General features: G+C 37.6%; 1 protein-coding gene across 8 annotated transcripts in view; it reads right to left on the reverse strand.

Annotated features, from left to right (window-relative positions):
* Positions 1-24,553, reverse strand: part of Slc16a7 (solute carrier family 16 member 7) — a 170,965-nt gene that overhangs the window by 75,367 nt on the left and 71,045 nt on the right. Inside the window, exons 5-6 of one of the 8 annotated variants that reach the window (XM_029569888.1) lie at positions 3,855-3,982; positions 270-488 (exon numbers count right to left, since the gene is read on the reverse strand). The exons of 6 other annotated variants lie outside the window; for them this stretch is intronic. The gene's annotated coding sequence lies outside the window, so the exon portion shown is untranslated. The remainder of the gene's footprint in view (positions 1-269; positions 489-3,854; positions 3,983-24,553) is intronic. One more of the 8 variants, XM_029569889.1, reaches the window with a different exon arrangement.

The raw sequence follows: 24,553 nt of genomic DNA on the forward strand, positions 1-24,553 counted from the left end.
ATATGTGATATATATTTGCATTCATATGATTCATTTACATGCATTATTGGTAGCAACATTTTGCTTTACTATTATAATTTTACATTAATACAAAATCCACATAATTTTTTTAATCTACAGGGCATGACTGTTTCTCATTATTTGTGAGTTGTGTTCTGTAAATGGTTGTGTGTACCATAACCATTATTCATAGGAGAAATAGAGATTAGGTTTTTGTGAGACATGGATTACATTTTCATCGACCAATCACAGTCACCATCATTACATACCATCACACTGTATTTGGAGTACTTTTGTGTCTGAAGATACCGTATTTAATAAACATTGTTGATTCAGGGTCAATAGCACAGTAAGTCAAGCCTGAATGGAGTTTATCTGACACAAATATTTTCTCCATAAAAAGGTATGTGATAGCTCTCTCACACTGAGGAATTCCAGAAAGTGCTTCGGCCACACCCATGGAGGTCTTTTTACACAAAATATCTACCCTGCAAAAAAAAGAAAGTGCGTGGGGTTCAAACAAGCAACCCCTGCTTGTGATGACTGGGGATGAGTAAGCCCGCTGTTTGCCAGCCCATGCCACCCCCAGTACCGGGAACACTCAGGCGGAACGGGGAGCCTAGTCAAGCAGGGACTCATTTATTGCAGGTGTTACAGAGCTTATAAAGGCATCTGGAAATCCCCCTCCCCACGAGAGTGTATCTTCAGACTTTTAAAACAATTCAGGCCATGTCCCAGTAACTTCCTCTTGGACCTCTGCAAGGTGAGGCCTTTAGATCCCCACACAAAAGTATGGAAAGGGGGCACTCAGAACACTGCAAAACTGTTTGTTGTTACGATATAATAACTAGAACAGGAAGGCAGAATGCTGATTGAAATCTAAAATTAAAAAATGAAAAATATAGATTAAGGAAGATAAGTCACTCCCAAGCCAAACACTAGAATAAGCTACAGCAATTATGCTAGCAAACATTATACTAGGCTTCAACTGTATGTGTACATATATACAACAGGTTTGATATAATAATAAACAATTTTAAATTCTATCAAAATTTTATGTATAAAACACCTACGAAATGAAAACAGCTAAAAGCTTCCAACTGCTTTAAACATTCCCACTTTCATGACTAAAGTAGGATTCTTCACTTTTGTTTCAGTCTGTAATGATATTTTAATATCTTCCAGCCATTTCCGGGGCTATCAAGAGCACCACACCATCCCCAGCACCATCAAATGCTCTGAAGCCCATACACTTCTACAGAGCACCTGTCTTTAGGATTTTCCTATAGGCTGCTTATGATATTCTGGACATTCTGAATTTTCACACTGTTGTTTTCTTGATCTTGTCAGAAATATTGACAGAAGACATATAATCAGTAACGGGACTCCATCCCCTGATGGCCTGAATGACTTGACTGAAATCATAGCTTTGAATTTGACCAACCATCATGAGAATCTTCAAATTTGTGGGTGCATGGGTTATGATTTTTTCATGTCTGGTACTCTGGCAAAACTGACACTAAGTTGTAATCCTCTGGAGGGACCTCCTCATTTGAATGGTATAATTGTGAAATGATGCATTTTTTAAAACTGAAGAAATACTGAATGTGGAAAAATATTTTCACGCCTATGTGCATAGCCAATGTGTGTTTTCATGTATATAGACTTAATGAAATTAAATGTACTCTATACAGGTACGGTTCTAGGATTTGAATTTCTCCTTTTCTTTTTTTAACCCGTGAATATATATCTATACTCAGGTTGAACAATATCACATTATTTAATACGCTATATGTTATTTTACTTGAATCCAGGAATAGATTGTTTATCACATCTTGATATTGTGAGCTACATTGTAGAATGTGCTTGGTTTACACTTTCACTACATTTTAGTATGTGCTTGGTTTCAATATGATCCATAGAAAAACATTTTTTTGTTATTCCAAAATACTCATTCTTTCAATGGTATCATTTGGAAACTCCTAGAAAAGTGTTATCTTTAAATAACATTTCTAGTAATTTTCAATATATGTTTCCCACCAGAGTCTAAGATAACAAAGTAATTTATATATGTCCGTTTCTCAGTAGAGCTATTGGTATACTGTATAGTATATTTAGTCATGTCTATTTTTGCTTGGAGAAAGAATGTCACCCATTGTACCACCTGCTGTCAGCTTGTCTCTGTAATTATAAAGTTTCAGCTTAAGTAATGCTTATTTTCACCTGAAAATGTCCTTATGACATAGCCAAATATTTTTGTTCTAAAATAATAAGAAATAATTATAAAACATGGGCTTGTATACATTTCCATGAAGCAGATTTCTTAACAATGTTTGCTAGGCACAAGCAAATAATACTGTAGCTACTGCTGGAAGGAAATATTATCTAAATTTCTGGGAAAATGATCGCATCATATATAAATGTAAAGGCATGCCGTAATTTACTGTATTTCCACTAAGACACATATCTAAAAGATGTGTCCATATTAAAATCTAGAAATGAACTGAAAACACAAATGCATCTACAGAACTGCTATAAAACTGCATTGTTTTATTCCCTTACTTTTTGTTGCTGTTATAAAATACCCTAGCCAAAGTGACTTAGGACACAACAAAGAGCTTGCTTTAACTCAGGATTCCACATTACATTCCATTCTTGTGGGGAAGTAAAAGGCATGGGAACTTGAAGCAGCTAGTCACATTATATGCATTGTGAAGAGCAGAGCTGAGTAAATTAATGCAGGCATCCCCTCCCTGCCATACCGTCAGCTGGCTTTTTCTACTCCTACAGTTCAGGATCTCCTACCTAGGCAATGGCACCACTGACAGTGGGCAGGTCTTCCTAGTTCAACTAGTGTAGTCAAGATAATTCCAAATAGACCTGCCACAGACCAACATGATCAATACAATCCCTCATTGGGACTCTCTACCGAAGATAATTGTAGATTGGGTCAAGCTGATGATGGAAACCAACAGTCCAACTTATGTTAACATAACTGTCCCTCAACCTCTCTAGCTTTACATCCAGAATGCAAACACAAGTATGCACATGTACACACATTTCTGAACACACACATAAATACACCATCATTTGCTCTAGGTACTAATCATGCCCACAGATCTTGTTATGCTAAAGAAAGTTTTTTTTTAATAATTTGGAAGGTAATCTGGGATCTAAATATTCACTTTTCATAGAAAATCAGTTGTGTTGCTTTTTTCTAGATTCTGGTCTCCAGGAAGATCATCCAAGGGTCCTAATCCCCCGCCCATTAAATTCATGGTGCCTGATATGCATTGCATGTTACTACATATTTGTTCTTTGACTCATCAACTATGTGAATTATCTCTTTGCTAAAGAAATGTAGATATTTCCTCAGCTACTATACACATGAATCCTTTCCAAAGTTATCCTTGAAAAGTTACCTGACAGGCATCTTTTATTTAATTTTTTTCCTGCTTTTGTATTCTTTTTTGACCATTCATCAGGCTTTGTCATTAGTTCATCACTGCCTTGTTAAATGCTCTTTTATTCTGTTTCCACTACATTTCTCTTTATTTTCATGAAAACCCTAAATTCCAGAATGTGTGTCACCATTCATATACCCGTCTCCTTATTTCAGAGTGAGCCTACGCCCTTTACCCTTGGAAAATGCCACTTTCTAAGACTGTCACCTTTTGTTTATGAGCAACTAGAGTGGACTAACAGTAAAAATTTAATCCTAACATACTTAGTGGTTTTGTAATTTTTCCCTATGACCCTTTCTATAATATTTTATGTAATTGGAAGCTGTTGTATTTTGCTCCTTTTGTGTATAAGTATAGCCAAAAGAATCAGAAGCAAAAATGGAATTTTACCAGTTGACAGACGACAACTTGAACAGATTTCTTTGGGCTATATGTAGAATATTAAACCTAGTCACTTCATGTTAACATGTAATATTTGAAGACAGTACAAAGGAGAGGTCAAGCAGACTCCAGATTATCTAAAGAAAAAGAGAAAAACAAGTGATGTATGTCTGGTTGTATTCCACAGCCTCATTAGTAACCAGCTTTATTTCATTCTAGTAATACTGAGCATCTTTCATGAAGATAATTGAATACATGTGTTTATGAGAGTAGATATATTTATATACATATATTTTCAATCTACTAATAGATCCACTAAGGTATGACCAAATTGATCAAATGAGTATATGAGAGACCAGAATTGAAAAGTATAAAGTAAAGAATAATGAGATTCTTAAAAAAATTAAGAATAGACTGTAGGGCTTGAAGAGATAGCTCAGTTGATGAATGCTTTTGTGCCAGCATAGGAATTGAATTCAATCCCCAGCACCCACGTAAACAGCCAGGTGTAAGGATGTGTTCTGTGATTCCAACAGTGGGTAAGAGGATACGGATGGGACTCTGGGGTTTTCTGGCCAGTCAGCTTTGCTGAATGGATGAACTCCAGGTCCCAGGGAGAGACCTTGCATCAAAAAGCAACCTGAATGACTCCCGAGGAATGACACTCGAGGTTGACCTCTACCTTTTACATGAACTCACATACAAATGAACACACAATTGGACCTACACACAAACAAAAACAGATTATACGACCATGACTATGAGAAAGAAAATTTATTATCATTTACTGTTACTCAGTTCCCCGTAGTTACTTAAATGTTATTCCCTTCTATATAACAATTGATTGTGTGTGTGTGTATGTGTGTGTGTGTATGTGTGTCTGTGTATACATAGAAAGAAAATTTAGGCGAATCATTTGAAATACTATCAATAATATTCAGGCTTTAACAGTGAGACAAAATACGTAATAAAAATGTTCTAGAGATTCTTCAAACTTCAAACTTTCTAAACAAGTCTAAACCTCTAATCAAATATCTTTATTTTAGTCTTAATATTAGGCTGAACATATACAATTTGGCATAAGAAGTAATTTTGGGGGGGCTTAGCCTCCCTTTGACTAGATTAAGATAACAACAAATAAAAAGTATTATTTCAGTGAAATGAGCAATCATCTGCACTGCCTCCAGGGCTGTCTATGATGATGAGACGCTGAATGAAGACATCATGGTGCCAGTCCAAGGTGCTTATGACAGGATGAAGAAAGTGCCATGTAAATGCCAAGTCACTGAGAAACTGACAGTGGAGACCGCAGCAAGGAGGTTAAAGGTGTTTGGAATACAGTGATGCAATCTGAGAAACTGACAAGAATGAAGTTAAAGGTGTAAACTTCGGCTAAGAGTGAAGTGTTTTCTCTCAGTGGACTTCCTGGGCCTGGTCGCACATCAGCTCTGCTCCCATTTATATCTTTGGGAACCATAAAGACTTTCACAAGCTGGATAATTCAAAAACACAGTTCCATCCCACCCCAAGTCATCCACCCATGTCAATGCTGGAAAACCTATATAAGCTTTGAGAAAAGTGTTTTCTCTTTTTTTTCTTCTGATAGAGTGAACTTTCCCGAGTTCAGGACACAGCCTCAGAGGAAAGCCTGAGGCATCCCTGAACACTGGGTTTGGCCCCCAGCCTATGATTAATTATACTTATGGCTTAAACACACCGGTTTAGCCAGAACTCAGAAAAATGTCAGGATGCTACAAGTTCTACGTGGTCCACAACATTTCTACGTTTTATGATGGGTAACCTAGCAATTTACTTTCAGAAAAATTAATACATATATGGGCACCTTTCAACAAATGACTTAATAATCCAGAAACCCCAACTTGAGTTGCATATTAGTATGAATCTATGTTACATTATTTCTCCATAGATGTTAAATATCATAGCTTCTTCTCTATACATATCCAGGCAGATATACAATGCATAAAATAAACATTAAGTTTATTTTTTAATTTTTAATTAAATTTTTATGTATTTCATATAAAACATCTTAATCATCTTTATATCCCCTCTCTCAACCGTATCATCCCTTAGCACCCCCACTGGATTTCATCACTCTGTCATTTATGTTAAGGCCAATCGAATCAAGTTAGTGTACCCAGACGTCCCTCAGTGTAAGCTCATCCACTGGGGTCTAGTCAGCTTATCTAGAAACACTCCCTTAAAGATCAACTCTCCCTCACTCATTAGTGATCAACTACCAAGAGTTCTTTGGCTAAGATTGGGCTCAGCTGCCCATTTCCCCAGTTCTATGCTGGGTGTTTGACTGCTTAAATGTCTTGTGCATGCTGACACCATTGCTGTAGATTCATAGGAGCAAGGTCTCAGGAGCCTATAAGGCTGTTTCCAAATAACACATCTACGACAGAACCTCTGTACCTAAGGTTCACAGAACATAGTGGAACGAGGGGTAGAGAGAAAATGAATGCATTAACTTTAACAATGGAAGACAATGTTTTATAATTTCTATGCTTGCTTAATAATTCTTAAGAAAACAGGAAGGTTTTCTTTTCAGTTGGAAAAGCAACTATTTTGAGGACTACTTCCCAAAGCCTGTGTATACACAAGCTTCTTCCCCACCTCAAAATAATGTTAAGTGTCATAGCTACCACAGCTGGACACGGTATTTGCTAATATTGTTTCATTGAAGTCCCTATGTATGCTAATGTGGGTTTTACTCATCACCGAGCACATGAAAAAAAAATAATGCTGTAATGCTACTAAGTGGGTTTTCCAGAGTGTTATGTCCAGGAAGTAACCAAATTGCTACCACAACTGGTATCTTTTTACTGGGTTTGTTGTCCCTGATTTCACTGCAGCATACAGCTTGGCAACTGCCCTGTGTTCAGGTATATCATTTCACTTCTTTTAGTCCCTTTCGGGTTTTGGTGTTGTTTGTGAGAATGTTGTTTCCTAGCAGAGGCTGCCATGAAACTTGCTAAATAACCCAGACTGGCCTTGGACTTTGGGTCTTCCTGCCTTCATTGCACAGTGCTGGGCACCACACCCATCTCGCTCAGCTCTATTCCTACAGCAATTTCCAAATTCCAATTTGTGCACAAGTGCATCTTATCTGATCCGTCAGAATTCATGTATGTATGACTGGACTTCAGAAGCTAAAATTACTCTTCAAAGTCTTAAATTTATCACTGTTTTGGCTTATTTATATTTAAGATTTCTATAATCTTTTTGAGTTGGTACATGACATTTTATTGCTACTATTGCTACTATTAACAAAGGAATGAACTCAGGCCGACTAAAAACATTTCCATTTTTTAAGTGAGTCTCTGCCATTCATGTAATGAAACGTGTATTAAAGAAATGGGTCTTGTGCTCAATCCCAGATGGCTAATCATGTTGATCAGTCTATGACAGAAAAGGAAGTCACAGAACACAGAAGTAATGCAAACTAGAGATAGCAATGGCAGACTCTAGTCTAGACTAGACTAGACTAGACTAGACTAGTCTAGACTCTAGTGAAGATTTTCTTTCATTCCATCACACAGAATATTGGAATATTCATTTACAAACAGGAGAATCCCTCTTTCTTTAACTACCCAACCTCAAACAGATGACATAAACTGTGTTTAATCTTTTAAAATAAATTCCAGAAATAATGTACTCAGCAAAGTAAGGCCCAGGTTAAATCATATGAATTAGGAGACTACTGGCATCTCTAAATTCTCCAGATGCCCAGTGATTAAAGCACAAGCTCCCCCCCCACATCTACTAAACAGTGGCCTTTGCTTCGCCTAAGTGGATCAGTATGTCCCATGAAGAATGCTATCTGATCTTTCTGTTCTGTTTCCTCTTTCTTATGTGCAGTAAGACAGCAATGTCAAATTGATGTACAATGTTTTAAGTTTATGTGCTAACTCCCTCAATTTAATAGGAGGAATTAAACTGAACCAAATCTTTTCTTTTCCAACCTGTACTTGAATTAAAATTGGAATCTAATCCTGTAAGGCTATCTTATTTGTCTAAGCAGACCATCTTTTAAATCCTATGGAATGATTTAGTTTGACATCTAGACAAGAAAGTTATCAATAGTGCATACAAAATGTCAGCAACACAAAACCTATTTTTAGTTGAAAACTCTTGTTATAGTTAAAATGATGCTGAGAATTCTAATTGATGTTAAGGGTCAAACTAACTAAAGGTGATTTTAGAATGGGCATATTAAGAAAAAAATATTACATTGATGTGTAATTATCTGTGAAGAACTAGAAATGATTCTTCATACCAAACAATTACCCTGGTTTAAAATATTATGCTTTTAGACTTGTATAAATAGCATCTTGTTATAGTTAAAATGATGCTGAGAATTCTAATTGATGTTAAGGGTCAAACTAACTAAAGGTGATTTTAGAATGGGCATATTAAGAAAAAAATATTACATTGATGTGTAATTATCTGTGAAGAACTAGAAATGATTCTTCATACCAAACAATTACCCTGGTTTAAAATATTATGCTTTTAGACTTGTATAAATAGCAATTATACTGTAGGCAAAGTGATGGCTTTATCCATTCCCTGTCCCCCAGAACCTGTAATATCACCTCATATAACAAAAGACATAATTGAGTTGAAGAGCTTGAGAGCCTGTGGCAACCTTTTTCTGCATTATTTAGATGAACCCTACAAGCAACCACCTATACCCTCACACTAAAGAAAATGTGTTTAGGGAGCCAGAGAGATGGCTCAGTGGTTATGAGCACTGACTAGTCTTGCAGAGGACCTAGGTTTGATTCCCAGCACCCACATGGCAGCTAACAACTATCTATAACTCCAGTTCCAGGGGGATTGGATGCCTTCTTCTGACCTTGAGCATTGCATAGCACGGGTGCATCTACCTACATGCAAGCAATACACTCAACATTAAATTAAAATAGTTTTTTAGGAAAGAGAGAGTGTTTTCAGAAGTTCAGACCTGAGTGACGTGAAGATGGAGAAAGAACAGAAACTGGAGTGTAGACAGAATACAACCAGAAGCTGGACGAGGCCCAAAGCAAGTCGCCTACGCCTGTTTTGGGAGTGTTGTCCAGCATGGTGGCCTCCAGGGCTGAGAATGAGTCTCTGTTGTTTTCAACCACCAAGTTTGTAGAAATTTGTTAAACCCTTCCCTGAGAAACTAGCACAACTACAGTGGTAAATTGTTTATAAAAGCCATGGACCCACCCAGCAATTCCACAGTAAGGAGCTGACTTACATGTCATGTAAGTTAAACAGCTATGCAAAGATACATGCATAAAAAATGCTCAAGCAAAGTCACCGTAAAATGGACAAATTGTTTCATTTAAAAGTATTAATCCCATAGAAGTACAAGAGGGATGTGGCAGATGTATACATATTGATGCCTGATAAGTTTATTTTTAAAAAGTAAAATGAAGCCCCAGTCTTAGCAGAGGAACTATTGGCAACTGATAACTACTGGGAGAGGGAGAGCTGGTTTTCTTTAAGGATGTGACACTAGATAGGTTAACCATGCTTCAGTGGATGAACACACACCAAAAGATGTTTAGGGACACAAACTTGACTCAAGCTTTAATATATATGACAGAGTACATGAAATCTGTTGGGGGGGATTGGAAGGGTGCAGATATAGGAGAGTGTCTATAATTGACCAAAATACATTGCATGAAATTTGAAAAATTCAAGAGAGAAAAAAGCAAAACGAAAACAGAAAATACGATTCATTGTCTTTTAAGTTACGTAATGCACTGGCAGCCATGATACAGTGTTCTGGCTGAGTGAACAGCACTTCAGAGTGTGGGTACTTGAGAAACCATCTGAGACTCAAGCGCTCTGGCCACCCCATCCCCTACCTCGTCTCTTTCCCCCTTTTCACCCAAGTGTGCATAGAAGGAGCTTTAGTCAGCTTATCAACCTTAACACTAGACCTGAAAGGGTACAACTACCTTCCACCATCTCCTGAAAATCTCATTATCCATGAAAGAAAAGAAGACTGAGGGCCAGTTGTGGTAGCACACACTTTAACCCCAGCACTTGGGAGCCTGGACTACATAGTGAGGCCTTATTTTAAAATAAAACAAAACAAAAGTATATGCTTTTTTTTTCTTGTTAGTTTATCTAGTGTAGGTTCATACCAGCTGGGCTTTAGAGGGGGCAAAGGAAGATTTTCCTTTACCCATACAATGAATATGCTCTTAGATAATCATACAAATTACCAAGAACGACACATAAATAGCTCCTAACAGCAAGTAGCTTTGGAAAGTAACTATATACAATTTGTGGTGCTTTAAAAATGTTTAAAGATAATATAATGAATGTATATTATTTTTCTATTAAAAGTTTTAAAATAGAAAGTGCTAAAATACAAAACTTTAGTATCATACATAGATGTGTTTCCTTATAAGATGGTTGCAGGCTCTCGCAGGTGCCTCTATTTGCAATAAAAAGAACCCAACCTAGTAGCACAGGCCGATATTACCAGCTATTTGGAAGGGAAGAGAAAGCAGGAGAATCATACATTTAAGGCCTGACAAGTCTACAGAGTGAGGTGAGTCAGCATGGGCAACTCTGTGAGACACTGTCACAAAATAAAGACACTTTGGGGAAAGAGAAATCAGACTTCAGTTTTAGGTCTCATCTACTGGTGGCAGTAAAATCAGAAAATAAAACTCCCTAAATTGCCTCTTATTATAAGGATTATTTTGGATTTGCTATCTTGAGAAAAAACAAATAGCAGACACCACAGAAGCTCTAAAAGTTCCCTTCTGTACGGGAAATTCGTATCTATAAAGGGAATAACTATTTGTAAGGGTTGATTTTCTGTCCCACAGGGGGAAAAGGATGAAACCACTGTAAGTCTATGGAGAACACATGGACTTGTGTTTGGACAGTAAATCTCACCTCTGCTCTGAGCGTCTGGCACAGAGGGCCTTCCCCACATCCTTTCTCCTTTGTTTCAGTGGAAAGCGGTATTTGAGTGTGAATCCAAAGCCAACTCCTTGAGCAGTTCTCATTCCTTTAGGTATTGCCAGGTATACATGAGGGCTACACATTTTCTGTTCACTTAGAAATGTTCCTTAAATTACAGAAGCCCGAGCTAGGACCTCAGAAAGTGCACAGAAAATAATCTGTTTCTCCCTTTCAAGAGAGGTCCAATTTTTGCTGCCTTTCGTTTCAGCAGTGTGAGAATTCCCTGGAACTGGTTAGAAATGTGCCAACCCTGTCCTACTGAATGAGAGCTCTCAGAGCGGGACCCAGAAAATGGTAACAAGACTTCCGGGAGGTTCTGAATCACACTTGTATCTAAAGATCACTGATTTGAACCCTTCAATCTGCCTAATGGTGTTAGTAATAACTGCAATAAGCGCTCTCCTGTCTTTGTGTTTCACAGCTCTGTGTCCCACCCGCTAGTCCCTCCCATGGATGTGTCGTTCATCGCTCACAGCCTTTCAAAGGCTCATTTCTGTTTTCTGCACATGCGGAAAATACAGGCAAACCCCAACTCTCTTATCCGGCGGTCTAGCTTCCATCTCAGCCCTGACTCCCTGTACACCCTTCCACCCCAACAAAGAGATGACATTTGTTTGGCACTCTCCCCTGGCACTGCGAAAAGAATCCATATCTTATTTCAATTAATTCCCAGAAGGTAGATATTAAGTGTCCTTGAATGAAATAAAGTAAAAGAAAAACCAAGTATGTGGAAATACCCATTTTGTCTCCCTGGAATTAATATACAGATATGCCAAACGGAAAAACAATCACTCTTTCTCTGAGGCCAAAACTCAGTTCTTCTAAGCCTGATTCCACCACTTTATAGATGTGACATTTTACATCCTTTACTGTAAAATGATTTTAATGGTGACTACCTAAGTACTAAATTAACATTCAGCAAAGATCTGTGATAATTATCAGTATAATTATCATCCCACCATTTTAACAATCCTCAGTCCAGGTTGTCTAGAAACCTAAAGCCAAACTTCCACATATCTGCATGTTCTTTAGAGGATCTGACTTTTTCCACTGTGATTAGCATGTTTGCAGTCTTTTCTGCTCTTCCGTACACAGATGAAGCTGTGCACATCAGGACACGGTAACCAGAAAGCAGCCGCTGGGACTGGTTTTCTTTGGCTCTCCCTAGTACATACAGTTTTTAAAGTCACAGAATTCTTTCTAGGAATAAAAAATCTTGTCCAGAATCCTACCACTGAAACCCAGTATTCTGTTTCTAACAGGGAAAGGATCAAAGAAAACTTGGCCTTCCCCTACAAGTACCAAATTCCTGCTGAAATAACCCCTGTGAGTCATAAAATGTGTAGAACATTTACATCTTTTCAGTCATGTTTAGTGACATTGTCAGGCCAACTTAGTATAAAAAACTGTACGTGAATTGTACTTGGGAGACTTGGGATTGCTCATTTTACATTTATTCTTCAAAGACTTCCTGGCCTTTTTTTTTTTTTTTTTTTTTTTTTTGAGATCGGTTCTCATGCAGCCCAGACTGGTCTTGAACTCACTATGTAACCAAGGTTTACCTTGACTTCCTTGATCTTTCTGCCTCCCAAGTGCTGGATAAAAGATGTGTACCACTCTGCCAGGCCTAATTTGTTTGTTTTTTTTGTTTGTTTGTTTGTCTTTTTGAGACAGGGTATCCCTGTTTTCGTAGATGACTTGGAACTCTCTGTGGAGATCAGACTGGTCTTGATCTCACAGAGATCCACCTGCCTTTGCCCCGAGTGATGGAATTAAAATTATATAGCCAAGTATACCTTTGTGTTTCTTCCATTAAAGTAATCATTTTAAAAAAATCAAGTAAGAAAAAAAATCTGTGCTTTCCTGATCCCAATAAGATTCAGATATATACCAGACTCTGTTAACAATATCTGTGAAACACAATACCGTTTGAGCAGGATCACAAGTATCACAGTAAGATGAATCAGCCTGACCAGAGACATGGGGCCACACAGTCTTCTTTTTCACCAAGATAAACTTCCTGAGTCTACTGACTCCTCTAGCCATCTGACAGTGGAAGTCTCCTGTGAGCCACAGTTCCTCTCAGAATCCTGGGCACATTTTGTTCCATTTATGACACGTCTTTGTCTCTTAGCACTCTGTCGGCTACAGTCTCATGATTCCATGGTTTCTGCTCCCTGCTCCTTTGAACAGCCATGCTAATACTATGAGGAACCTGGGCAGTCTGAAGGCCCTCTCTGGAAAATGGCTGAAAATATTATCACCTACCGGATAGACTCTGGTACAAACATAAGTTAACAGCTATGAAAATTACATGATAACATGGTATTTAGAATGACGTATCCAGGGAAAATGGTAATACAAACCTGAATCATGGCAGAAAAGAAATGATGAAAAAACAAAAAGAAACAATCATAGTACTGTTTAGTATATGTGTAACAGTAAGGAATGGGAGAAAGTATTTCCCTATTTAAACTAATGTGGTATTGGAGTGCCATTATAATACCTTATAAAATACTTTAATACTACATTTACTTGTTTGCTCTATTTTTGTTTTTTTTTAAATATGCCTTGAAAAGTAGATTAGTTTTAAGTAGTCAAATATCAGTATTGTAAGTTAAAAATAAAAAAAACAGAAACTATATTTTATTTAGAGGGCTTATCAAAATTTGTTTGTTGTTTTGATTACATGTAAGTGAAATAAGTCGCTTGCTTCATTACAAAATTACTAAGAGACTACCTAGAGATAGTTAATATAAAAATAAAGATATAAGTAATATTTTCTGATTTTTACCTGACTATAAAAATAACACTGTCGTATTACAGATAGTGTCGTTAAGCAAGGGACGTTTGTCACTTTAACATGCATTTTTTTCCCACAATAGTGTTTGGTAGCTATTGGCTACATTTTGCAGACATAAAACTAAGTTAAGGATTTAAATAATTTAGTTCCAAGTCTTAGACTGCAGCTGCAGTGCTCATCTCGCTTAGAACGAGGTCGTCCGCTCTCCTGCTGCTCCTCGCCCGGCGCTGCTGCCTCCTCACCTTGCTGCTTTCCTCCCCACAGGTTGACTGAGCTATGACTACTTGCCTGGGTTTTCTGCTCTCTACCATTCCAGCGAAGTGATTCCCCCATGACGCCAGAAACGACCATTTCATAACTGCAAAATCATAAAGATGGAAGGAAAGCTGGAGTCTATAGGAAATTATCTATCCACTGGATTTGGGAAAATTGAAATTGTAATCATGACTCTGATAGAACCAAGTTGAAGGAAAGGACTGTGGAATTCATGGGCACCTAAGAAAACAATCCATTGCTATTTCTTCAAAATAGGTGTCCCTCAATGTACAATGACATTTCATCTCAAGGACCTATAGAAAACATCAACACTATGCTGATCTGAGGAGCAGCATTGCTTACCAAGGTGGCACTCTATAGAGTAGATTGTCCAACCTTCACCACAGTGTGGATAACTGGGAGATGTGACTCACCAGCACTGTCCAGAATCATATCAGGAGCCCAGAAACAGCTCAATACTCCAAATTTAAGTTCTACTCTATGTAAAAATTTTGCATTATTGAAGTAAAAACAAAATCCTAAGACAAGCCATCATAATTTGGGCACCATTTGCCTACTCATAGATCAATTAAATTGTTAAGTGATTTTTTTTTATTCATAGTTCATTATCTTGTATCCATCTTTGCCATGTTTCTCTACAGGCAAAGTATAGTTCTCACCCATAAACCTTATGTTTGACCATGAAAGTTTCTTTAGCCAATAGAATATAAATTAATGCAATATAGACCATGTGCAAAAAATATGTTTACATAGTTGAATTCACAAAATGTCTATTGTTGTTTCCAATGTGAGTGCTAAGAAATTGGAGCTGTTTTATAGAACAAAATAATCTGATGCTGGGTGCACAAAACAGAAGCTTAACATCTGTGACATCAGCTGGAGGGATGGCCAGCTAAAAGGAGGCATGATCACCCGAGGTTAGGAAAATGGGTTATGCTAGAAAGTAGCAATATATCTAGTAAACCTTTACTCCTATGATGTCCTGAAAAGGTACTTGTGTTTCTGAGTAAACAGGTAAGGAGACAAGATTTTGGTAGCTTGAGTTGGTTGTAGTTAACTAGTTTAATCAGTTAACTACGAGAAGCTAAATCTCCATAACATATTTAGTCTTGTTTGCAAACAGGGCTGTAAAGGGAGAAGGGACATGTGTTACAGAACTGGTAAAACTGAAAATCACAACTACTCCCCACTGACCCCTGGGCAATATGTTCCATGACCTCCAGGAAATAAACCTAAATAATACTAAACTCTGTGTATGTTATTTTTGAATCCTATTTAGTCTTCTCATAAGAATTCAGAAGAATACAGGGAACATTTTTGAGTTACAACAGTCTACAAAAGAACACTGTTATTCAATCACATCAGTATTTCTGTTTCTTTGTTTGAAGGAATATTGTCTTGCATTTCAGGCTTCTGACTTCCAACTCATTGTGTGGCTAAGAATGACTTGACCTTCTGATTCTCCTGCCTCCACCTTCTGAGTGCTGGAATCAGGCATGAGCCACCATGCCCACGGCACTGGGGTCTGAACCCAAAGCTTCAGGCGTGCTAGGGAAAGACTCAAATGAATTATATTTGTAGCCTTGTGTTGTACTTTTGTTTTGTGTTTTGTTTTACTGTTTATTTTCCTTATTAAGCCAGAAACATCCACGTTTCACTTGAAGGAAGCAAGGTTTTCTTTATAAGATTGACATGCCCAGCACTATTGCTCTTAAAGCTATTTGAAAGTACAAAATAAGAATGACTCTAACACTGGCTCTAAAACTCTGAAAAAACAATTGCTGATAGTCCACATGGCTGCACAGATCATACTGTATAGATTGTAGACATGATGGACAAAGGGATCACTTAAAACCCAGTTGGTATGGAACTGGAAGCCATGAAATTTGGTCAACCTACTTGAAGTGGTATGCAATGGAATTTTCTGCTTGTTCCTTTGGGAACACAGCTGACCCTGGGTAATTAAATCTGTAGAAAACGAAACTACAGATAAGGGAAACTACAGAACGTTTATGCTTGCTTATCTTTAACCTTGCATCAAGGTAAGACTAAATCAAAACAAGGTCACCAAGCCAGGGAAAATAACCAAAGTGTGTCTGCTCTCAGCATCTTTAAAAACTCAGGCTCAGTTTCCAGTACCCACATGGTGACTAACAACTGTCCATAACTCCTGTTCCAGGGGATCCGATGCCCTCTTCTTACCTCAGCAGGCATTGCACGACACTGGAGCACTTAATATACATACAGGCAAATCACTCATGCAGACAAAAAGTAAAATAAGAAGGAGAATGGTAGCCAAGCCCCAGCACTTATCTCTCTCTGCTTCCTGACCACGGCACAGTGTGATCTGCCCTCACACTCTTGCCACCATGCTTTTCCTGCTGTGACAGACTGTACCCCAAACTGTGGCTTAAAATAAATCTTCCCTTCCTAAGTTTCTTTGTCTGGTATTTTGTCACACCAACAAGGAAAGTAATCAATAGAGTATAACTATTTTCACTAGATGGAATCACATAATTAAAAAAAAAATGCTCTTAAGAGGATTATACTACTAAATGTGTCACAGACCTCACTGGAAGGAAACGAGTACCGGAAATATAGAAATCAGGGTGATCAGCATAACTGCATCCCACAGTGGCTTGAACTGTGTGATTTGCAAAGTATAGAACACTACAGGAATGTTCAATACCCACATCAGGGTAAATGCTAATAAAATGTTTTGGGCAGGTGTGGTTACACTGGATTTTAATTTCCTCTTTTATAAAATAGATGGAGCAGGATGAAGTGTTTTCTCTGGTTATGTTGAGCTCTCCTTTCTTCAATCAATCACACAAAAACAGTCTTCTTAGGGAGACTGTCTTATTATGTGAAATATAAATATCTTCCCTGATCTGAGAAAATGCAACTGTCATTCCAAACAAATAATGAATAGATAATGTTTAAACACTTTCCCCAAGATTCTAAAAACTTTGAAACGAGTAAGAAAAGTGCTTTTGAAAGAATCATATGACGGAATTCCATTATGCAAGCATACAGAACTGTGCTTAACAATTAAATACTACATGCTCCTGAGGCCAAGTCTTCCGTCTTTAAAGAGTGTTTAGAATTTTGTTCCACTGCCAAATCACAATTTAGTTTCCATAAAAGTTAGGAGAACCTCAGAGTATTTGGTATGTGTGGAAATAGTTTTCATTTATCAAGATTAAAATATGGAAACATATTTTTAGGCTAGTTAAAAGAAAATGTTCCCATAAAACTGAGACAATTTGGCTCAGTGCTGCAAATCAATCACACAAAGATAGTTTTTAAAGGCAGAATGAAAATAGTACCATACATACTCTATCTATATATTCAGCATTTGAAAAAGCTAACATTTCAACTCACAAGCTATGCATTTTATATAGCTCCCTGTATCTGAATAATTTAAACACCCTAGGTCAGAAGTATGGACTGCACAGCTAAGAAATGACAGTCATACTAATCATATGTTGCTGGATTAAAAATTCATGTAAAATAGCATTAAACACTCACAAAGTATATTGTTAAAATGGGTAAGAATTGACTATTAAAAAAAAAAAAATCACACTAGCTAGGGTGTGATGGTGCACACCTTTAATCTCAGCACTATGGAGGCAGAGCCAGGCAGATGTCTGTGCATTCTAGGCCATCCTGGTCTGCATAATGAGAATTGAGCAAGCCAGGGCTATACAGTGTTTCAAAAAACAGACAAATGAAATAATAAAATAAAATACACCCCAAATTTTGTTGGACATTATAAACTTATGACACTATCAGTGGTGAGCACAGTTGAAACAAACCCAACTCATAAAATAATTCAAAGGCAGAGTAATTAATACAGTATGAAAAGGATTCTTGGCACTGTTTTATCGCTGGCATTCTCAGCTCTACACTTTCCCCCCTTATGCTAATCCTCTGCTTAAGATTTTAAATAAAATCTTATTGTGGAATTTCTAAAGAATTCAGTTCTGATTTCCATACTTTCTTTTTAATGCATTACCCTTTTCTGGATCTTTCTCTTAGCCAACATGATGTGTCTGTGTTCCCTTGTTCAAAAGTAGGACCAAGAAGACTCTTTAAACATGCATGCCCCTTGCTCTGAACCATCATCTCTCTCAAGTTCATCACATTTACAGCAAGGCTGTATTTTCTGATGTGCTCTGTGAGCTTAGGCCTGTGAACTTCTACAGAATAACTTTTCTCTTGAGAAATACTATGACTTCCTAATCTCTGAAGCCCTTCGTCTCCTCAGTAAAATTTCTACAGTATTTAACAATGTTTGCTTGGGCCTCATCCAAGGGAAGCTGGAGTCCTTGGCTTCTCTTTCATTATTTCACTGTTCCTCCCCACAGGCCTCTTTTCCTCCTCTGCGCCAACAAATGAGGGTTCTTGTAAAGAAGGAATTTAGAGTCCTTCTGTTCTCTTTGCATCTGATCTCTGATCCCCTCTAACTCTGCATACTCAGTGCCACTTTATGATCATTCAGTATTTTCTTCCCTTTGCTTAAGTCATAAGCCTCACTTCTTACGATTTTCTAGATGTTTTTAAAACCACAATTTACTGAGATGCTCAATCTTCTGAGTCTGTTAACTGTACCTAGACTCAAACCCCATAGCACTTCTTCTCTTTCTTTTTCTTCATTCCTCCATCACTGCACTTTATTTCTTCCATCTCATTGTGAGCTTCAGGGTTGACATCTTTATCTCTTCACACAGGAACAAGCGAAGTCTTCCCCTAAAGGACTCTCTCACTTCCTGTCTCCGATACCTACCTCTTACTTCCTTCCACATATCCAGGCTTGCTCCATTCCACCCCTGCAGGATGAGTCCCCCAATAACACATCTCAGAGGAAGGACTCACCACCACCCAACAGTCTGCAGCGTACCACATTTTCTTGCATACAAAGTGTGACGGGAGTAAATCTGTCTTGCTCATCTTAAACCATTTTCCCTGTTTCATTCACTGCAGTGGGAAATCCCTGTCCCATAGCATGCTAATGGCATTATGTGAAACAGAAAGGGAGAACTGAGAAATTCTCTGAGAAATGGTGTATTTATTTCCCCAACAGAGTCAACATGTCAATGTACTGCATTTATATAAAATCAGGGTTCTTTGACTGAGGAATTTTACTTTTAGGAAATTTATCTGTCCATTTACCCAAACTCACTACATTATCCTATTATGAAATCAAATTCATTCTTCCACACAAATAAGGGATGTTCTATAAAATAAAACCATGGACTCCATTCTAAGCACTTCTGAAAAAGGTCATGATTGAAAGCCATTAGATTATACCATACTATCCTTTGGTTTTGAAATCATTCAAGTCTTTCTCTAATCCCAATGTAAATATAAATGGTGAATAAATTTTATTTATAATCTTCATAGTGCCTACCTTAGCAACCCTAGACAAAGTATAAAATTCTAAGCACAGTATAAAAAACTTTACACTACTTTTCTTTGTAACTTAGTTCCTTCTTCTAGCACTTAGTATGGTAAAAATTATGTACATTCAATTTTATAAAGTAGTACTTAAATGGCATAGATCATTATTATGAATTATATTATATTAATTGTAATTCATTCTAAAACAGGCACTAGTGAAGAAATAATTCAGATAATAGGAAAATTTAGATCTACTAAATTTAAATTGATTTATCCCAGTTGAAGGGCATACAGTATTAACACATACAAAATAAAATGAGGTTTTAAAAAATTGGACTCAGTGCTGGAAAGATAGCTCAATGGTTAAGTGCACTTGCTGCTCTTTCATAGGACCTGGGCTCAGGTCCCAGCACCCATATAGGGACTAACAACTGTCAGTAACTCTAGTTCCAGGAGGTCTATCTTTCCTAGACTTCAAAGGCATTGTATGACATGGGTATGCTTAGACGCATACACACAAAATACTCATACGCACAAAGTAAAAATAAGTAAATCATTCTTTCAAATTAGACTCACAAAAATCTTTGGAAATTCTACTTGAAATTTCTATTATTCTGGTATTGGCATTATGCAGTTGCCTTGGTGCCAGAAGGTCATCAAGGACCTTGGGGTAAAAATACAATGTGAAGCGTCTAATTGGCTCTAAGCAGACTATGCTCAGTGATGGAAATAATTATATCTTTGATCTTGACCATGTCCTAAAAATAGTTCAGATTGAGCTGACCCATGTCCCTGAGGGATCTAAACAAAATTGTTCTGTATTGTATTGGTTGATATGTGCCTTTAGCTGTTCCTCTCTAAATTGTCATTGAAAAGAGACATTTTTATCCAAATATAAGAGACTAAGAAATACTACAGGTTAAATCTTTATCTGAAAGGCCAAGTCCAATTTGTGAGGTGTATTCCTATGTTCCTGGCTCTTGGGAGACAGAAACAAAATGATTGCTGCAAGTCTAAGTCCAGCTTGGTCTACTCGCTGAGTTCCAGGCCAGCCTGAGCTACATAGTAGGACCCTGTCTCAAAAACCAAAAACAGGACACAAAAAATAACCAAGAACATAATAATTACTTGCCACGTTTGAAAGTAGAAGCAGATGTAGACTGAGAACGATCCTGCACTCTCCTTAGCCTAACTGCACTAATACCCGCTCCTCATTTGAACACATCTGGCAAAGAAGTTAAATTTACTGCTGTGGTCTGGGTGAGTCCACCAAAAGTTCAAGTGTTGGAAAAACAGTTTCCTAAATTCATATGGTGATGGTGTCAGTGCAGGGCTCCAGGCACAGCACTAGCTGAGAGGAAAGAAACAGAAACGTCATCCAAAAGGCAGTCAGGTGGCCCTGGGAAGACTGGCAGTCCAGACTGACTTACTTTAGAGTCTGAAAAACATGGAATAATAAGTCACGTGATGAGGGATAGGATGAAGTCCTGAGTGTATATCCCCAGTGAGAGGAACCAGAGTTTATAAGAAGATGAAGAGCGATTGGCTCTCCCCAGGCCCTCTATCTGACTACGGGATGCTTTGGTCATATCATCCGAAGCCAACACCTAGACCTTGGCCTTCCTGATCTCTATTAGAAGTCATGTTCTTTATAAGTTACCCAGTCTTCAGTACACCATGATAGCATAAAAAGTAGAATAACAGACATACTGATATGAGTTGAGTCTTAAAGGTGAATAGTATTAACTCCCAGGATGTGTTGAGGCAGAGCAAGAATGTAAGGGTTAATAAGGAGCAACAAAAATACCAGTACAGTATGTCCTAGAAGTAAGGTAAAATAAATAACACCAAGATGTTTGTAGTTGTTGAGAAACGAAGTCAAAAGGCATGGTTTATTCATCTGCTTTGGGCTTTATGTTTTTATTTCATTTAGCAAGAGAATCATTTCGATATCCTATACTTTAAGAAAATAAACCTAGAGATAAGACAGAGAAAATGTCTAGAGACAGAGAACATAAAAACAAGCTAATTAGACTGCATTGTAGTCATGGGTTAGGAAGAGGCTCAGTGGTAGAGCTTTTGCCTAGATTCTATTGCAATGTTGTAGAAAAGCCAGGGCACAGCAATAGCCTTGGGGAAAGGCAGACAGAGGGTAGATCTGAGAGAAGTTAAGGAACCAGAATCCTTCATGGCCTTGGAAACAGATACTACAGTAAAGAGAGAGAGAGGGAGAGAGAGAGAGAGAGAGAGAGAGAGAGAGAGAGAGAAGGGGACTAAACATGAGAGATGTTTGAAAGGAGTCCTTGAAATCTTTCATCAATGTGGGGGTAGAGATAACATGTTTAACTTGGAATGAGCTCCAGTTGCTAGTAACTTCTATAAATATCATTAGCTTTGCTGATGAGCACTTGAATACAAAGATCTAACGGTCATTAAAAAAAAAACTGTGCTATGCATACTCAAATATTTCAGCATAGGAATTAGGACTTCTAACAAATCTCTGGCTTGAAGAATTGTAATATATTGAAGCTACAAAAAAATGGAAAGGAAGAAACTAAATAAATAAATAAAAAATAAACAAAGCACAGGCCCACACTAGCTTACTAAAAATCCATTGGAATTGTGCTTTTCTTTCTTTTAAAAAATTCAATTTAAGACATTAGTTTATTCCAAATATGAATGTCCTTAATAGAAAAGAAATTGAATTTTCATCCAATTAGTGAAAAAGCATAGTAAAAATGCTAAAAAATGAGGCAAATTGTTTTTCCCTATAAGTGTAATAAATCAGAAGCAAAGTCTGTCAAATGTTGGTCATTGAGAATATCAATCTGCACAGTGACTCTGCTGTCAGAGTCAGGTTCGCCGCTTAATCATTTTGGGAGCAAGAAAGCCATGATTCATATTTTTCCCAAGAGGCACTTGGGTGCACATAGTCATGTCGTTGCCTTCATAAATTTCTTGACACTTTGCCTGAAGGTCAATTGGCAACGGAATAATAGAAATTTTAAGTTTTGAGCAGCATACGTGGAGGAGGATTTAATGAACATTTACCCTGCATTGTAATTTGGTCTTATGTACACATGAACTAGGAAATATTCCGGTTGTAGGACTAGTAAAAAGATAAAATAGTTTTCAGGTTTACTTAACAAGCATATGACAGGAAGGAAGGAGCACTGAGGACCTCAGGATTTCTGACCCCAGGTTATTCATTTTTATAAAGTATTAGCTTTTATTTATTAATTTGTATACAAAGAAGCCTAACTTGCTAATTTACAAACCCTATACAAATTTTATTACATTGTTGTGTCCTATTTATTCAGACCATGATGCCATTAAGGTTTATTGCAAAAAAGGCCACACATGTTATGTCTACTCCTTTAAATAGTTTACCTTCCTTTTATATTGACTCTGGGGCTTGGCACCTGTGACTTCCTTTAGTAGCTTACTCAAGCCGTCATAACAAAGCTCAGGAGACTGTGTGGCTTCAACAGTGGAAATTTTATTGTCTTACAGCTCCAGAAGCTAAAGTCCGGACCAGGGTACAATTGCGGGCAGGCCCAGATGAGGGCTGTTTTCCCCTGGATTCACCTGTTTCCTGGGCCTGAGAAAGAACTGTGAAAGATTAAGACCCCTTGAGTCTCTCCTTATGAAAGCATTACTGTCATTTGACTAGAATCTTCATGCCCTAATTACCTTTCAAAAGCTCCATCTCCAGATACCATCACTTGGGCACCATGAACATTAGCACAGATTTGGGAGAGTATGAACATTCAGTTCGCAATACTGTAACAATGAAGGAAGCAATGGTAAATGCAAATCAATTAGATCCTTGAGAAACATTTGTGCACTTGGGCCTGTGCTCTCTTGCCAGGACTTAAGACTCTCTTCAGACCCTTGCCGCCACCACCCTCTAAAGGAATCTCAGCTCAGCTGCTGAAGAGAGGCCCGGGTCTGGTCTCACCATCATCCTTGATGACTCAGGCTCAGGTGTGTGCAAGATGTCCTGTGATGAAGAGCATTACCACTTTCTGAGACAACTGTCACTTTTACTATTTTAAAACACCCAGTCCTCTAGTGGGCTTGAACTCTTTTCTGTCCTGTCATATTCATGTCTGGCTTGAGATACTGGATGCCTCATGAGCCCTGGCCTTCCTATGTGAAGACCAATATCAGACATGATCTCTACCTTGGCTCCTAAATCGCATCCCAGCTCCTAACAGATTGGAAACTTTTCCTAAGTTGAGACTTTGTGTTAATTGGAACACAAATCTCTTGCCTTAGTTCTCCTATCTTCCTCCTTTTCCGGGCCTCTGCACCCAACACATCTCATTTTAGTGAAAACACTGCATGTGACTTTGCTTTCACCTAGGCAGACCTATCAACAAAGATAATCCTGGTGCCCTGAGACCAAGTATCAGTACAGCTCTTGCCACCTGACTGCACCTTACAAATGTCAACACTACTTCATATATAACCTAAGCTCCTTGGGCATGGTGATACGAGTGACTGATACTTTGAACAGCTCTATTGCCAAAGTTCTGGCACAAAAATCCTCTATTCTATCATTTCATTTGCAAGAATTACTAAATTAGGCCTAAGGAGAAGAAGCTGAGCATGCTAACACTAAGCATACAGTCATGGAATGAGTACAGTCTATGCCCTCACTATGTCTGTCATTGCTTGGAAGAGAACAACGAATAAAAATAATCATATTATAATACTGTACAGCAACCTACTTGAACTAGAACTAATTGAATCATCCAAAAATAGAAAATGATTTGAGTGATTTCTTTCTTCTATAATGTTACATATTATGAACTTCAGAACATAAGAGATAATGTATCTCAATACATACAACAGATGCTTTAATCTCTAAGACAAATGTCACAAGGATATAACTTTGTCATCAAACTCTGGAAGAAATGCAGTTGATTCCTTCTTCCTGTTAACCACCACCAATCTCCCTAACAAATGTCCCAGCAAAGTTCAGTAGAGATTAAAGTCACCTGGAAGAACTGAAATGCAGAGTAAACAGTTTCATTCTTATAAAAACTATCCAGTGTTACAATTAGCACATGTGTAAAAATAAATATTGTGATTTTTCCACCATCTTTACCACTGTCTTCTTGGGTTGTATGAGAAAGTTATTCCATATCTCTGATTTTTATAATTTACTAAGGAGAAGAAAATGAATTAATAAAATATTAACATGAAATATATTTATCAT

Source organism: Nannospalax galili, unplaced genomic scaffold, assembly GCF_000622305.1.
Source record: "Nannospalax galili isolate Female #2095 unplaced genomic scaffold, S.galili_v1.0 scaffold202, whole genome shotgun sequence".
Lineage (NCBI taxonomy): Eukaryota > Metazoa > Chordata > Mammalia > Rodentia > Spalacidae > Nannospalax > Nannospalax galili.